The sequence below is a fragment of the Eurosta solidaginis genome, chromosome 4, assembly GCF_040869045.1.
Source record: "Eurosta solidaginis isolate ZX-2024a chromosome 4, ASM4086904v1, whole genome shotgun sequence".
Lineage (NCBI taxonomy): Eukaryota > Metazoa > Arthropoda > Insecta > Diptera > Tephritidae > Eurosta > Eurosta solidaginis.
The window spans coordinates 33,565,403-33,582,729 of NC_090322.1; the positions used below are offsets into that span (position 1 = coordinate 33,565,403).

The following is a 17,327-nucleotide window of genomic DNA, read 5'->3' on the forward strand; positions in this document are numbered from 1 at the left end:
TGATGTATCAAATCAAATAAAAAAAGCTAAAAATCAGCTGTCCCATGCTGCCACCTTGTATCGTTGCGCCATGCATTTATCCATGCGGTGTTGTCACTTTATGCAAACGTGTTTTTTTGGAAGGAGAATTAAATAATTAATTGAAATTGAATTGAGGGGTCGACTGCTAATACGCTACCAAAAATATCGAGAGGTGTCAAAAGACGCGTATTAATCTCGAGAACAATAATCCGATGGCGGAAAAGAAAAAATTTTATCTCTGTCCGGAGATATTTGCAGTTGAAGTTGGCGATTTCCATGTGGTTGTTGTTGTGTTTGTACCCCCAAAAAAAATTGTGCATCGCAGTGGCGGTAGGCACGGTTATACCACACACCCGGACTTGGCATGGCGTAGCCCAGGGTCATATTTTATAAGCGCGGCCGAAGGCCGCCAACGCGGAAACGTGTTCTGCGCAAAAATACTATGGATCCGACCCCCGGTTTCGGAGGTACCCGCGTGTCTTTTTTCGGTTTTTCGTTAATATCTTTTGAACGCGGTAAAATTTTTATTTTCCGCCTTCGGATTATTAATACTGATGTCAAGACGCGTCGTTTGACACCTCTCTCGATATTTTTGGTAGCGTATTAGCAGTCGACCCCTCAACTAGACTATTACCATATCTGCGGACAGAGATAAAATTTTTATTTTCCGCCATCGGATTAGTGTTCTCGAGATTAATACGCGTCTTTTGACACCTCTCTCGATATTTTTGGTAGCGTATTAGCAGTCGACCCCGCAACTAGACTATTACCGCAGATATTTGCAGTTGAAGTTGGCGATTTACATGTGGTTGTTGTTGTGTTTGTACCCATAAAAAAAATTGTCCATCACCGTGGCGGTAGCCACGGTTATACCACACACCCGGACTTGGCATGGCGTAGCCCAGGGTTATTTTTTATAAGCGCGGCCGAAGGCCGCCAAAGCAGAAAGGTGTTCTGCGCAAAAATACTATGGATCCGACCCCCGGTTTCGGAGGTACCCGCGGCTCTTTTTTCGGTTTTTCGTTAATATCTTTTGAACGAGTTAATATTTTTATTTTCCGCCTTCGAATTATTAATACTGATGACAATACGCGTCGTTTGACACCTCTCTCGATAGGTAGCATATTAGCAGTCGACCCCTCAACTAGACTATTACCAAAATAACCCTGGGCTACGCCATGTCAAGTCCTTTGATGATTCTTTAGGAGTAATTGAGTTGTCGGATGATGAGTCAGATGAAACGGGCGGAAATTTAAACAAAAGTGTCTTTATTAAAGAGGAGAAAGAACAACAACAGAAGGAAATTGCAATAGAGCCAATAGCACGAAATGCGGAAAGCATGCTCAGTAATTACCATAACAAAAGTTCTATTGACTTTGAAGAATCATTTGAAAATAATAAAGAAAATCCTAGTTTGTTCAATGAGAGTACCGAAAAATCATTGCACGTCAATGATACCATGGAAGAAGTTGAGTACATGATGAAAAAAGGTATGCAGTATATGCAAGCCGCTGAACCTACAACAAAACTGGGTAATCTATCGCCAACCGTAAATGAAACCCAAATGGTGGTGAAACCATTACAGGAACGTGAAAAAACATTTACGTATTCGCCGAAAAAAGCAAAAAGCAACTGTGGCTCGCCAGCTAAAAAGTTTATCAATGGAAAACCTACAGCTGTTGTAACATGCACTAAAGGTATGCAGGCAAGAGTTTTTATTTTTATAATTATTTGTTGGAATAATCCTAAAGACCTTGTGAAGTCATACCATATCTCATTAAAGATGTTGATGTTGTAGCGATAAAGACACTCGAAGGTTTTAGGGAGTGTTAACGATGTAGATGGTCCTTTTTCCGATATAGATGCGTACACTCCGGTAACAAGCACTATTATCCCCAGTGCATTAGGGGGCTTAGAATATAGACGCGGCAGGTGTGCCTGTTGGAGGAGGCGACTAAAATACCAAATTGAATCAAGGGATTGCCAGCGCAATATATAGATACTACAACCCAATTGTCAACTTCCCCTAAGCATGGTGCATCCTGTTTCTTTAACAACTGGAGCTCTGGCGACCTCATAGCTTTTGGGGTGAAAGGGCGGAATGGCCTTGAAGGTTTCATGCTGCTATAACATGTTTGCCTGTTACTTTTAGCTCATCCTGATTGAATTGCCATTTGGAGGCGATAGTTTTGAGCACAGTAGAGAATGAGGGCATACCCCAACTGCAAGTAATTAGAATAAAATCAACTTTAGCACTGGTTGTTGTTGTTGTTGTTGTAACAGTGCTTCGCCCCATCCAATAGGTCTGACTAATCACAAATTGTCATCAATATCCTCTAACGGGAGTCCAAGGAAACTTGCTGTTTCAACACGGGGGGACCATAGGGAAAGGGGTGATAGAGGCGTTCGTTCCACATTACAATTAAAGAGATGGTTGGTGTCATGTGGGACACATTGCAAGCGGGGCATACATTTTGTATGTCGGGGTTGATTCTGGATAGGTAAGAGTTTAACCTGTTATAGTATCCAGAACGAAGTTGAGCTAGAGTGACTCGCTTTTCTCTGGGGAGTACGCGATCTTCCGCAAGTTTTGGGTACTGTTCTTTGAGTACTGGATTCACCGGGCAATTCCTAGCATAAAGGTCCGACGCCTGTTTGTGGGGCAGCATTTTGGCAGGCCTGTATTTTCTTCCAGTGAGTAACCTTTAGGCTTGGTGACCATATCGGAGACGCGCACCATGCAAACGTCTATTTATATTTACCCCAAGTACTTCCGATTTATCGAATTATATTAAATGTTTGTTACTGCTCTGGATTTTCGTTACAAGTATTCGTGCTAGTGCATGCTCTCCAAGATGTAGATCGAAAGTCACACCCAAAATTTTAAGGTGTAAGACAGTCGGTAGGGTAATGTCATATGGTCGACATTTGGCGCGGCCATGTTTTAAATAAGATCACCGATGATTTGGTTGGTTACAATATCAGGTTTCGCGAGGCGACAAAACTGGAGAAATTGGGGAGATAGTTGTTTATTTTATTACAAAGCTTATCGGTGTAGGAAACAATAGCATAGGCGTAGAAGCAATAGTGACTCCTGGTGGTAAAGGTAGCTATTGATATGTAGAAGTTAAGCAGATGTTTGAATAAGAGTTTTTTTAAGTTATTGCAAAAAAAACGTTGAGGATTTTTAATATCTTATCAGGTACCTTCGTACAAGTTTCTAAGAATGAAGAATAAAACCTATTCAAACTTCGCTATACTTTAACATACAATAATTTACCCCATTTTGACACAACTATCATTTTTTGATTTTATTAAATTTTATAAAATGTTTCTTCTTCTACAGTTCAATTTACTTATTAGATGGTAAAGATGGCTTCGCATTATCTCCATCAGTAACTGTGACAAGGTGGCCACAGCGTGACTGGGAGCGTCTCTTCAATAGCTCTCTAGTGGTGATGGTGACAGCAGAGAAACCCAACTGTTTATAAATGTTACACTTCAAAAAGAATCAAAATATCTGCCATTGCGTCTACGGCTCAAATATCCACAGTATATGAAAGGATCGAACGCACCTAATTGTCTGCCTAACGGATAGTATACATAATTAAATAGAAAATATTGCACCAAACGAACTAGGTCTGAATACTGAAACAGTACACATATTCAAAATTGATGAGAAGGCTGTGATGATGGTAAAGAGTGAGTTGTTGAATACCATACGAAAACCACTTTAACCCATCTATATATTTGCATTACAGCTAAAGCTTTACAAACAGCAAAAATTGCTGGCGCCAAGCAATTGGAAAAGGCAGTGAAGCATTCATCACACTGTACGGATGGTGCAAAGTTAGAAACTGCTGCCACCGACACAACGGTCATCTCTACATCGCCGAGTAGCGGCTCGTCCGACTATCTATCGAAGACAGTATAATCATATCTTTTGCCAACAGAGGTTAGCGATGTGCTTGCACAGGAAAAGATTTCAATTGAACCCAATTAAGAGAGATTATTTATTATTAAAGTACTTACTTTTCTTTATATCAACAGTATTATTTCATGTACATATATAATAAGGGATGTGATACGATTGCTGTCGGAATTAGATTTGAAACCAATCAATACTCCTGCTATGGGTTGCAGAATTATTGCTTGAATGATTAGATTTAGAACAATAATAAGTCTGACTTAATTACTAGTCGTACATTTTTAAGTTCATCAATTACGACAGCAATCGAGTTCCACGACACCTTTGAATATTCTTGATCTGAAAAAAGAGTAAACCTAATCTGAATTTCCAATAAGCTTTAAGTTGTAGATTATTCAAATAATTGGAGTTTTTTCTAAAGCTTAAAATTATTTTCTGCTCGCTTAGAAAAGATTTCAATTGGAAAACCAAAACCAATTAAGATAGTTTATTTATTATTAAAATACTTACTTTTCTTTATATCAACAGTATTATTTCATGTACATATATAATAAGGGATGTGATACGATTGCTGTGGGAATTAGATTTGAAACCAATCAATACTCCTGCTAAGGGTTGCAGAATTATTGCTTGAATGATTAGATTTAGAACAATAATAAGTCTGACTCAATTACTAGTCGTACATTTTTAAGTTCATCAATTACGACAGCAATCGGATTCCACGACACCTTTGAATATTCTTGATCTGAAAAAAGAATAATCAACAATAATGGAAACAACTCAAATTTTACATGAATATAACACACTTCTGAATTGTCCAAATATAAAGTTAGCTGCTGCAGAAATATAGCTCAAAGCAATTAATATATTTTTTTATGTTATTATTAAAGTACTTACTTCTTTTTTATATTAAATGTATTAATTTAAGTTGCAATTTCATGTACATATGAGGCTCCAAGATGCAAAACCAGATAAATGCTTATATTATATGTTATGTTTGGTTGTTATAATTAAAAATAAATATTGAAAATTAAATTTTTTGGTTGATATTTTATTCATGTGGCTGCTCCAGGCAAAGAGGATAAATATAATAAGAGCCGTCACTCGTTATTTTTTAGGCATTTACTCGATGTAAACTATGGGGTAGTCGCTACTTTTTTTTTGGCCGAGATGTTTATAAATGTCTTCTATACATTTTCATGGGGTATTTGTGTTTATTTTTCCGACTGTATTTAATTAATTATTTAATTCTCCTTCCAAAAAACACGTTTGCATAAAGTGACAACACCACATGGATTGGAAGGCAATTCAAAAATATTCCTCATAAAACAAAAGTAGCGACTACCTCACAGTTTACATCGAGTAAATGCCTAAAAAATAACGAGTGACGGCTCTTATTATATTTATCCTCTTTGTTTGCTCCAGGCAGAGGAATTGAAGAAATTGCTACTCGAACGAGATTTGGCAACGACGAGTACAAGGGATCAATTAATACAGCGTATCGGTGCACACGAGGAATCCGATGAACTGGACATACAGGACGGGAATGTTCAGGAAGAATCATCTCAAATGTTAACGATATCCCAGCTACAGCAAGAAATGAAGCAACTTCGTGAAATGATGGCGCGGATTTTACAAACACAGAACGCCAACGCTAGTGACAACACGTCAAAGGTAGCAGAGCAGCGCGCAGAAAAAGACAGCACGGTAGCAGGCGACGAAAATGCAGACGAACGTAATAGAAACGACGAGATTGTTCTAGAAGACGATGACAGCGTAGTATCAGCTAATGGTGGCGCAACACTACGAAATCAAGGAAATACAAATTTTTCAAACGGAAATATGAGGCAAGCATCGGTCAAAGAAATTTCGCATACCCTGCCGGAATTTGATCCGACAAACAACGCAAGCATAACCGTAGAGCAATTTATAGATAGGGTCAATAAAGTTGTAGAGGCCTATCGATGGGATGAAAGAATTTTGTTATTGGCTGTATACACCCGATTAAAAGGTGCCGCACGTATGTGGTTGGATGCATCACCCACAATGCACACAGCTTGGAACGATTTTGCCAACGCTTTGCAATGCGAGTTTGGCTCAGTGAAAGACGAAGCGGAAATTCACTTTGCCATGGCTAATGCGACACGACGACCAAAAGAAACCGTGAAGGAATATTGTTTCCGTATATCAGCACTAGGTATTCGGTACAAGCTTAGTGAAGCAGCAGTCATCAGATACGCTAGGTCGGGTTTGAAACACCGTGGGATCCAGCACAGTATAGCAGCAATGAAGTTTGCAACGATGAAGCACATGCGCGATACAATCGAGGATTATTTCATTAATCGTGGCGAGGCTAGTGAGCCGCATGCAAATCAAGTAATCAAACGAGATGAAGCAAAAACAAAATTGTACGCTGTAGAGAAAGGAAACGAGACGAAACCGCAGCTGAAATGCTACAACTGCAACGAACCGGGGCATTTCTCAAACAAACGTCCACTACCACATAAACGTCATCGCTGTACAACGTGCAACAAAGTACATCCAAATGGAGGAAATTGCGATAAAACGACGGCAGCTACCAGACGACTTGGGGCAAATAATCTCGATGGATGCTTCCACAAAATAATTTACATACAAACGCTTCCGTATATCGCTTTTATCGATACTGGTAGCCAGTGCAGTATCATAAGTAACTCAGTGGCAAATCGTATAAATGCAAAACGTAAAAAGTGTTGCATGCAAGTAAAAGGTATTTGTGGAGGAACACGAATGCTCCACGAGTCTATGGTCATAGACATAATCATCGATACAGCTGTCATAAGAGCTGAAGTTTACATCGCTGACGACGAGCTACTGCAGGAAGAAATACTTTTAGGACAAGACGTCATTGTCAACGCCAACGTTACAATGAAGATTGAGGATGGTCGAACTATTTTCGGGAATACACGAACTACAGCAGATTTGGTAATATCCGAATGTAAAATTGTCAAACTTTTCTCTAATTTCAGAGTTCCAACTGAGCAAGTTAAAATGCAAAATCTTTTGACGAGTTATGAAGATCTTTTCTCTAACGGGTTAAGCGGCATCGGCAGAACCGATGTGGTCCAAGCGAGTATCGAACTGGAGAACGGTCAGATTGTATCCCAACCTCCATATCGCATTCCAGAGCCGAAAAGAGGCATCGTCAATAGTATGATCGACGAGCTATTAGAACATGACATTATCACGAAATTCACATCCGAGTGTGCTAGCCCAGTCGTACTCGTGAAAAAGAAAAATGGAAGTGATCGATTATGTATCGACGCATCAACAAGTTAACGAAAAAGGAGAACTTTCCGGTCCCAAATATCGAAGAAAGGCTGCAAGAAGCCAAACGTTTTCGTTATTTTTCGTCGCTCAATCTGAATAGTGGCTACTACCAAATCGCAATGGCACCCGATAGTCAAAAATTCACCGCATTTATTACCACCGACGGATTGTACGAGTTCAAAAGTATGCCGTTTGGGCTTAAGAACGCACCAGCAGTTTTTAATCGACTCATGGCCGAAATACAAAAAGGAGTGAAGAAAGGCGACATGCTTCACTACATGGACGACATTCTGATTGGCAGCAACTCTTTCGAAGAAATGTACGATAAACTTTCGCGAACACTTCAAGTGTTACGATCATGTGGACTCACACTAAACGTCAATAAGTGTGAATTGTTCAAACAAACCATCACATTCTGTTATGGGAACGTATTTACGATGGAAGCAGTAAGGAAGGCGGTCGGCATGATGTGTTGGTGCACAGTGGCTAGTTATTGTCGGCTGGGGCGGGTCCTTGCCAACCTTACTGTTCCTGCGCCATAAACAGAAAAAAATTCCTATCATGCCTATCAAAACTAAAAGCTGTCAAATTCAAAAAAACCTGACAGAAGCGCAGAGACCGACTCAAAACGCTTAAAATTCAAATAAAACTACATCCGGTCGAACCGGATGCCACGGACAGACCGTTAAATTCAAAACTTAAAATTCAAATTCAAAAAGAAATCTAACGCAACAAAAAAATACCGAACCGGACATGACCGGTTACTACCCTGAAGTCAAATAACAAAAAAAAAAGCTGAAAAATTAAAATAAAAGAAGGGAAAGGAAAATAAACAAAAGGGCCGAATATATATAGGGGGCGCCGCGGGTGGTGTTGCGACACCCGGTGCTATGTCCCACCCTCAAAATCCATGGCCACCGACGCACCTAAAATTTCGGTGGCCCCTTACCTGTTTTACCTAAGTGCCTTCTAAAAGAATGTAGACGCCAGCATTCCCATTCTAATTACAAGTTTATTCAGATATCATTATTACTAAAGTATGTATGCTATGAAAGAAATATTTAAAGCTATACCTATATTTATGTCACCTCCTTTTTTTTTGACAAGGGTTATAAGCGCTTGGTGCAAAAGAATTGGAAGTAAATGTGCTTATGAATAGTAGATAGATTACATACAAAGTAGAAATTTGGTTAAATGCCCTTTCTCTTTTCATTCACAAACCTATCTTAGGGCTGTACAGTTTGGATACAACTTCCGATAATTGGGGCCCCCTTACAAAATTAATATGTTGTTGTAGTAGACTTATTTTGAGTTTAGCAAAACATCAATTCGGTATAACGCATAGTATAATGACACTAATATGTACTATGTACTAAGAAAATTGTTATAAACGCAACTAAGACTAAATTTGGGGTGAATCATACTCCTCGAAGAAATTGTTTCACATGTTCAAGTAAAACGTGAACTTTTAAATTCACAGAAAAATTAACGAAATCATTTACATGTTCAAGTAAAACGTGAACTTTTAAATTCATAGAAAAATTAACGAAATCATTTACATGTTCAAGCAAAAAGTGAACTTTTAAATTTATAGTGAAATTAATGAAATCGTTTTACTTGTTCAGGTGAAACGTAAACTGTTTTGCATGTACCAGTCAGTGCTGGTATTGTTTTGTGTTTAGTTCAACTCAGTCAAAAAAATAAAATTAAAATAATAAAATGAAAGAACAAAGAAAATAATTCAGATTTGAAAGGTTTCATGTATGTATATAATAATATTACTTTAATATGTATAAATTTATTTTTGACATATATTCATGTAGAATGAAGCAATTTAAGTTCCACTGGAAATTTTATGATTTGTAAGTTAAACTCGACAATGCATTCACTTCTTGAGTTGAGGTTGATAATGAAAAAAAAGCAATAAAGTAGATGCCATATTGATTATTCACAATTTACACGGGCATGCTGCGGTTAGTAAGATTACTGCAATAAAAATTTGCATGTACTGTAACTTACATTATCACTAAATTTAACAGTTTACTGATAAAGATTATAGAAAATAGTATATATTTTTTTTTTGTTGATAATGTAAGTTAATTTGCATTACTCGTTAATTGCATCCCTTAATATAAATTTAATGCGTTTTAACTGATAATGCAATTGAACTTGAATTACCAATAAAACTTTATTCCTTACAGAAACAATATCAATACCTTTTGCTCATTCCAGAAACATATCCGCAACAATTGCATTAATTAAAAGTAATAGTAAAATTTTACTGTAACGCAAAGCAACTTTTAATACCTGAAACTTTTTTTTTGTTTCACGGGCAGTACAAATTGCCTACCTATGACCATTAAGATATGTTTTGTTTTTTTCTTTCTTTATGCTTCTAAGTTAATTAAACCTCCTTACTCCACTTTACGTTACGTCTACTTGTTTTTTGCATGGTATAATAAGTTAACTTTACTACAAGTGGATGCAGCTTGCTAAAGAACAAGGTTGAGGCTACACATACGTATATTTAGTTCAGTATTGGAACGAACTCACCGCTTTAACCGCTGATATTCGCTGTTGATATTGTTGTCGGTGGTACCGCCTGTTGTAGGTGTTAACGTTAGTGGCCGCAGGCCTATGTTCGCAGCCCCGCTGTGTGCGTTGCAACTGGTGGTGGCGGTACGTCTGGTGGTTGTTGCGCTCGTGGTTGGCGCTAATGGAAGGGTTGGGGGAGGTACTACCGATGGTGATGCCCGTGATAATAGTAGGCGCCGTTGGTGGTGGTGGGCGCTTTGGGTCGAGGTAACCGAGTGAACCGGGTGGCGATAAAGCTTCGCGCTACCCTGTACGAGCCGGATGACTTGGCTCTTTGACGTTGATTGTATTACGTGGCAGCGTAGTGCTGGCCCTGGAGGCGGAGGTGGTGTCGGACGCTTTTCCTACTTCAACTGGACCTTATGTCCACACAACACAACCGGTGCAGAGTTTATTACCACCCAAAATAGACGCGTAGAAACGAGATTTGTCGGAAAGAACGGTTTCGGTGCTTTGCGCTATCGACTCTTTCCTAGTTTCTGGACAATTACCTGCGTATGTGCACAGCCGGCGAGGATGTTTTGTGATCACCAAATTTTTCCACCCTTCCACTTTTTTATCTTGCCGGAAACTCATGGCAATTTTCGCTAGTGATGGCCGTCTGTTTTTTCCTTGTTTTTCGATACTTTTTATGGCAACTTTCGCCCCATCACTAGGTATGCTCGCGCGAACACGCTCCCAAGTGGACCGTAACCGTAGACCGTAGCAGCAGACCCTAACAATTCTTAGGACATCAACTACATTCTACAGGCATCAGTCCAGGAGAAGTTAAGACAAATGCAATAGCCAACTTTCCGCCACCAAGAAACGTCACCGAAGTACGCAAATTCTTAGGTCTTAGCGGCTATTTTCGCAAGTTTGTCGCCGAATATTCCATCATATCTGAACCGTTACGTCAGTTACTACGCAAGAATACAAAATTCGTATGGGGAGAACGACAAGAATCAGCATTTAACAAATTGAAACCTATGCTCATCTCAAAACCAACAATGGTGAGCTACCGCATCGATGCCGATCACGAACTACATACGGACGCCAGTTCCATTAGCCTTGCAAGCGTCCTAATGCAAGCCGAGAAAGGGCAACTCCAGCCGATTGCATACTTTAGTCGATCCAATACAGACAACGAGAAGCGTTTCCACAGTTATGAGCTGGAAGCTTTAGCGGTCGTGGAATCATTGGAAAGATTCAAGTATTACGCATATGGAAAGAAGATTCGAGTCATTACTGATTGTAACGCTCTGCGGACTACAATGGAAAAACGAGAACTGATACCACGTATAGCCCGATGGTGGTTGAGAATCCAGGAATTCGACGTTGAGATCATTCACCGACCAGGTTCCCGTATGGAACATGTGGATGCACTTAGCCGTATGCCATATGAATGCGCCAACGAGATGGCAACCGCTGATCTCAGAATTGCTAAAACAATCATCGACAAGCCGGATTGGTTATTCAGCATCCAATTGCAAGATGATAAACTCAAGAACATCGTCGACGAGATGAGGAATGGTACAAATCCAGATCACTCGGATTATGTCATCGAGTTAGGACGTCTATACAGGAAGTACAACGACAAACTTCTATGGGTAGTCCCGAAGCAAATACGACATGTGGTGTTACATGAATGCCACGACAAAGCAGGTCACATGGGCGTCGATAAGACGCATTCTCACTATGTTTTGGTTTCCTCGCATGCGTAATTACGTGAAGAGCTACATCAAATCCTGCGTCGGATGCGCTCTGAATAAAACACCAGGTGGACGACGAGAAGGCCAGTACCATTACGACAACGTTAAGCCGATACCATTTAATACAATTCACGTCGACCATTTAGGTCCGTTTCCGAAAAGTTCCAAACGCAACGAGCACATATTGACCATTGTCGACTCATTCACGAAATTTACCATAATACGCACAGTAAAGAGCACAGCAACAAATCACGCAAGCCAGGTGTTATTAGAAGTAACGAGCTACTTAGGAATGCCTGAACGCATCATCTCCGATCGCGGAACGGCTTTCACGTCAAAAACGTTCCAGAAGTTTTGCAACGACAACAACGTCAAACATGTTCTCAACGCCGTGCGTACTCCACGTGCAAATGGTCACGCCGAACGAATGAATCGCATTATACTATCCATGCTATTACCGACAACCGAAAATGAAATACGATGGGACGACGATCTACGCCGGATCCAATGGTGCATCAACACCATGCCCAACAAGACTACCGGTTGTGCTCCATTCCAGTTACTCTATGGGTATACGCCACGAGATATCCTGCACAACCAGCTCATCCAAGCGTTCCAAGATGATTCCAATGACATGATGACCGATACCGAATTACAGCAGCTACGAGGAGATGTAGCTAATCGCATCGACGACATTCGAGCACACGCAAAAGCTCTGTACGACTCGCAGCACTCCAGGCCGAAGACGTGTAACGAAGATGATCTAGTGCTTACCACGAATGAACCGATGAGCACGGGTACATCACGTAAGCTGGAACCTCGATACAAAGGTGCTTTCATTGTTAGCAAGGTATTACCAAATGACCGCTACGTGATAGAAGATCTCCCTCATGCTGAAAGAACACAACGCCACTATACATCCGTCTTTGCATCTGATCAAATACGACCATGGTGTCAGTTACCACCTGATGATCTTGATGACATCAGTGACAACGAAACCAGCATTTCGAGCGAGGGCGCTACGAATGGTCAGGAAAGCCGACTGTGAGCGACGGCAACTTTGCCAATACCACACCAACTGGCAACGCTACCCCAACTGTCAAACAGATGGATACATAAACGAAAGAAGAAGAAGAAAGTTAATACTTGGACAACGAACGTGTCATACACCACGCCTAATACATTTATTTCATTTTATTAAACTTATATATATATTCATGTAAATTTCAAAACTTTAATTAATAAAATTAATTTTGGATATCGCACAAATAATTGTTTGGCTACACAATTAATGACTATTTATGGAAAATTTATCATGAGACAATGCCCAATGTATGAATTTCAATTAAATTCAGCACATTGCTGGAAAAGCATCTAAACTTTATGCATCGTCTAGAGAAACCAGAACATTTACAATTTAAATATAACGCACGTGGTGCAAAATGTAAATTTTGTGATTTTCAAGCAGCTACACCTAGCTACAACAAATTATTGGACCATGAGATTTCTCATATGCCCAATAGTCATTATTTGAAATTTAAATTATGCGATTGGAAGACTAAAATACATTCAAATATGAATTTTCATTTACGAAACAATTGATGTAACAACGAAAAGTTTAGAATTAACTGTTTGTCCATATTGTAATCACAATGGTATTTACGCAAACACTTAATACAGGAACATGAGAAATCAGTGGATGAAAGAACATCTTTTCTATGTTTAGAATCTGGTGAACAATTTAGAACAAATACAAGTTTACGTGTACATGTTTATGAAAAGTTTGCTCATTGTACACCACAAGATTTGAACGGAAAGATCTTGAGGGTATGGTTACACCTATGTGGCATCTACAAGCTATTTATAATGACTAGTATGGAATGAATCCGGATATGGAAGAAAACGGAGGTGACGAAATGAATCACCATGCTTCTTTGGATTCTGGTGATACTCCTGTCATGCTTCCTAATTTCGCTACGTCTGATCTTACTATACCTACCAAACCAAAGAGGATAAATACAATAAGAGGCGTCACTTGTTATTTTTTTGGCATTTACTCGATGTATACTGAGAGGTAGTCGCTACTTTTTTTTGGGCGAGATGTTTATAAATGTCTTCTATACATTTTCGTGGGGTATTTGTGTTTATTTTTCGACTGTATTTAATTAATTTATTTAATTCTCTTTCCAAAAATCACAGTTGCACAAGGGGCATACCCGGCATGGATAAATGCAAGACAATTAAAAATGTCCCTCTCAGAAAACATTCGGCATCAATTTTTTCAATTTCCAGCGAGATACTCGCCACAAAATAACGAGTGACGGCTCTTATTGTATTTTGATATCCCTGTTGAAGAATAACATAGCGCGGGAAAGGACTGTTCACCCGCCGAGCTGCTCAAGCATGGAGGTGAAGAGTAGGTAAAAAGCATGCATCAATAAAAAACAGAAGATTATATGAATTGTATTAACCTTCATACGGTCTTCGGGTCAAATTTGACCCATTTTGGGAAGAAAATCGTTTTTTCTCGAAAAGTTTGCTATTAATATGTCTGATATTTTATGACTTTTATTCATTTTAGAAACTTAAAAGATAGTAATGATTTCGGGCTCATACATTAACGACTTTTCGAGCCACAGATGTTTTTACAAATAAGGTGTTCGGGGCAAATTTTGCTTTTATTAAAAAAATTGAAAATTAAAATAAATGTTATCAAAAAAACTATATTTATCAATTAATTGGAGCTAGAAATAATAAGCAATATTTTACAAAACATTTCAGTGTGATAAATAACTTTTATACCATGCTTTTACAACGGGGGTCAAATTTGGCCCGAAGACCTTTAATGTCGATCTTTTTGAAGACCGTATGAAGGTTAAAAGATTTTAATCTCAAATAAACATAAAAATTTCAAATAATAAATTTCAAAAAATAAATTTCAAATAATAATTATTTGGAGTCTCTGAAATATAACATAAACATTAATTCATTAAATAAACTTAAAAGCCATAATATTTAAAATAGAGTATTCCACCTCGGTAAAATGTTAATGGTGTAAACAGAAGCGTATAACATCACGGCATGTGAGATCATGTTAAGAATTGTAGGAACTTAGTTTAAATTATAAGAGAAAAAAGCATGCAGCTATGTATATTGAATTGATCACATATTACTGTGCAAGAAAATCAAACTGGATACTTTCTTTGTAGTCAAGAGCGTTCTTCGCTCATTTACTATCTGACCGGATGCAGAAAAAATGCGCTCACACGGAACGGAGGTAGCAACAACGCAAAAAATTTTCGCAACATACCCGTAAAGTTTAGTACATAAAAACTTGTGTTGATCCCACCACTTTAAGGGATCCTTTTTGCGGTCTAAAAAGTTTTCTTCCATATATCTTTCAATTTCCGATTTCGTAGTCTCTGTTCTTACTAACATAAGGCCTTGTATTGTATTATCGTATTCATCCCAGATCCATTGGTTTTTGTCTTCTTCAATTGCACCGTCGTCTTCAATAACAATCCGTTCCGCGAGAATATCTTCATTTAAAATTTTTCGGGACAGCTCATTTCTAGTGTACTCAATACTCAGTACTGCATACTATAACTTTTGATAAAGTCACACACTTCTCTGCACTAATTTCTATAGTTATTTCATAAAAGGGTTTTAAAAGTTGTAAAACCCCTTCTATAACCTCCCAGCTTGATTGATCAACAATCAATTTTGGGCGCATAATAGCTACTACAGCAGTTATAGCATCTTTTAATTTAATGAAACGCTCCAACATCTCGTATGTCGAATTCCGCCTGGTAACAACATCTTGCTTTAATTTTAAATTTGGCAAATTCAGCTGTTCTTCCATTTGTTCAAGTTTTCGAAGTGCAGGTGCGCTTCGTCTGAAAAACTCCACTATCGATTTTACTTTATCTATTACATCAGATATTTCCGGGTCGCTTTTTGCACGACCAAGTTTAAACAGTGGGCAAAGCATCCAACCGACCGCCACCCTCCCTGGGTTATGGCACCCACAATATTTGGTGCGTTGTCGCTTACTACTGCAGAGATTTTATTAGCTATACCCCACTCACATACAACATCTTTTAAAAAATTACACAGATTCTCACTGGTGTGCCTGTCGTTGAAATCTTTGCAGCACAACAAACTAGAACTCATTGCATTGTCACTATTGACATAATGAGCCGTTACAGCGACATAATGAGCATTGTTGCGTGAGGTCCAAGCATCTGTTGTAAGGCACACAGCTTGGATAGATTCCTTCATATTAATACGTAGATCCTCACATATTTCAGGTATTAACTTTTTTGAAAGCTTCTGTCTTGTCGGTAATTTATAACCAGGGCATTGGGGAACCATTTCAATTAGTTTGCGGAAATCTGGCTCCTCTACCATTCGTAGTGCATGGTGTCCTTTAGCTATCATCTTTAGCAGCTGTCTATCAATTTCGTCCGATTTTTTTTTTATTTGGCGGCTTTTTGGCATATGCAGTCATTTTTGGCTGCTTAAAAGGAGACTTTTCCGCTCTTACTTGCTAACCACCTTTATCAGATTCAGACATTAGATCCACCATCGCAATGTCTTCTTCATCGTCGTTTTCCAACGCAGTGAAGGGATGTTTACTTTTCATATGCCGCCTTAAATTTCCAAGGGACCCACCAGAAATACTTATTGCAGCTCCGCAATACTCGCATTTAACTTTTTTTGCACCATCGCTTTGTTTAAAGTGGTCCCATATCGAACTTCGCTTCGGCATCTGAAAATAATAATCTTTATTTAATACACACATTCATATATAAAAAGCATCACTTGGCTACTTACTATTGCATGTATAAATTACTAATTATATGATTTTTCCGAATTGCCGGGAAATGCAATCAGCTGTTTCGGTATACATATGAAAACGAAGTGAGTTGCTATACGTTCTAAAACAACTTAAATACATTTTTGCCTGCAAAGTTGCCACATAAAAGTTTAGTTCGCTTTACTGAACGAACTACCGAACTAGTTCAATTAAAAGAACTAGTTCGTTAGTTCTTTAGTTCGAAAACGACCCAAGCCTAGTGTTTATTTTTCGACTGTATTTAATTAATTTATTTAATTCTCTTTCCAAAAATCACAGTTGCACAAGGGGCCTACACGGCATGGATAAATGCAAGACAATTAAAAATGTCCCTCTCAGAAAACATTCGGCATCAATTTTTTCAATTTCCAGCGAGATACTCGCCACAAAATAACGAATGACGGCTCTTATTGTATTTATCCTCTTTGGTTATAGCTGGTCATTTTTTGTTTATAGCTGATAACTAACTAGTAAATTCTAGAATAGAAAAGCCTAGAAATATGCAACGAGGAAACCAGACAGTATAAAAGGCAGCAACAGTAGAGGCACGACAATCAGTTTGGTTTAAGCAAGCTATCAGTTGCGAATTATAAGTGTTATTGTGAAGTACTTTAATAAAGGCTATTTTGCATTATTCAATATTGGAGTTATTTATTCAACAGTTTAGTGATTCGAACGTTAGCAGAAGATTTGGAATAAGCGGAATTTCAGTAAATTCTTTACAATATATAGATAAATGTATATGCTCACTTTGCATATTTAAGAAAAAATTAATAATGAACAATGAATTCAAATAAAACGACCCAAGGCGAACATGTTTTCAAATTGTCCTCATGATGTTAAAAAAATGCAATACACCCAAAAAAGGTGCCGATTTTTTTTAAATTTTATATTGCAATTGGCTGAAAGAATAAGCGAAATCAGT

The 17,327-nt window shown here is 38.4% G+C and overlaps 1 long non-coding RNA gene across 6 annotated transcripts; it reads left to right on the top strand.

Annotated features, from left to right (window-relative positions):
* On the top strand, positions 1 to 4,987 carry LOC137249563 (uncharacterized). Of its 6 annotated transcripts, none has more exons than XR_010952421.1 (4): positions 1 to 840; positions 1,227 to 1,718; positions 3,368 to 3,723; positions 3,783 to 4,987. It is a non-coding gene; the product is annotated as an uncharacterized lncRNA (long non-coding RNA). The 6 variants fall into 6 exon arrangements; XR_010952417.1 differs by having other exon boundaries at positions 7 to 840; positions 3,368 to 3,716; XR_010952420.1 differs by having other exon boundaries at positions 7 to 752; positions 3,368 to 3,716.
* Positions 4,988 to 17,327: the final 12,340 nt, after the last annotated feature.